Genomic DNA, 1,083 nt, shown 5'->3' on the forward strand with positions numbered 1-1,083 from the left:
AGAGAAAGAGAGAAAAATATGAATAGAGTGGAAAAGGTGTGTGTATAAACCAGAGTTAAACTCAGATTTACCTTGATGTGATCAAGGCGGTGTAACAGATTATTGTGTAGCTGGAAGCAAGTAACCCACACGGTCTGCTGCTGCCTAATTTTCCATTCACAACGTCATTGCAGTTTTTCATTATTTAGCAAAGGCAATGAGACATTGAAAAGAAGTTTGGGGGAACTGCTTTGCTGAAAGGAGACACAGCAGGTTGTCGAGAGCAGTTTAAGCTGGCGGTGCTATTGTCTAGAAACAAACAGTTCCATCACTCCTCCCAGGATATGTTCTGACACGTGGTAAGATCTTATTGGGAGAAGGTCACTTTTTTGTGAGTAGCTGCTGGAGGTGGCGCATCAGTCATGTGAATTATCTGTTGAGAGGGCAGGAACTCAGTTGCACACCTGCTTCCCTTTTCAAACCCAACTCAAGTATTTTCTATTAATTGAATTGAGTGTCCTGGGTGACATTTAGAAGGTTTTGGGTTCAATATGTGCTGTGTGATACACTCAATGTGTGAGGAAAATAAATGGAGCCTTTCTGATGCCACAATAATGGGCTCAGTGTAATTAGAGCCAACTTGAAATGACTAGCTCTGTTTAGAGAGCAATCCCGCACGTTGGTTGGCCTGATTGCAGTCAGTTTAGGATTTCCACAACCTTGTTTGGAATTAATTGTTACTCTATGCTCGATATTTATCTTAGAGCTTTACAGCAGCTGCGGGTGCCCCTTGCACTTTCCAATAAGATAAAGGGCATAAGCTCACTATGTTAGTCCAGCAGGGCCATGATAGGTCATACTATGCAGGATGTTAGTGGTGAATTGAAATTACATTTTAATCCACATTAGAGTGTGAGAGTGTATGTTTTTATTAAGTTACATTCATTGGGTTTAGTTTTTTTGATAGCTTTAGATAATCCAGTAGTCCATATGTGTGTATATGTGGCTGTTGACCAGATAACGTTGTTGCCCTCCAATCAAATGGAGTGTATTATTGTGTATTATTAGAGCTCACTGCTCTTATTGCATGCGTATCTGCTGAGG

Source organism: Etheostoma cragini, chromosome 20, assembly GCF_013103735.1.
Source record: "Etheostoma cragini isolate CJK2018 chromosome 20, CSU_Ecrag_1.0, whole genome shotgun sequence".
Lineage (NCBI taxonomy): Eukaryota > Metazoa > Chordata > Actinopteri > Perciformes > Percidae > Etheostoma > Etheostoma cragini.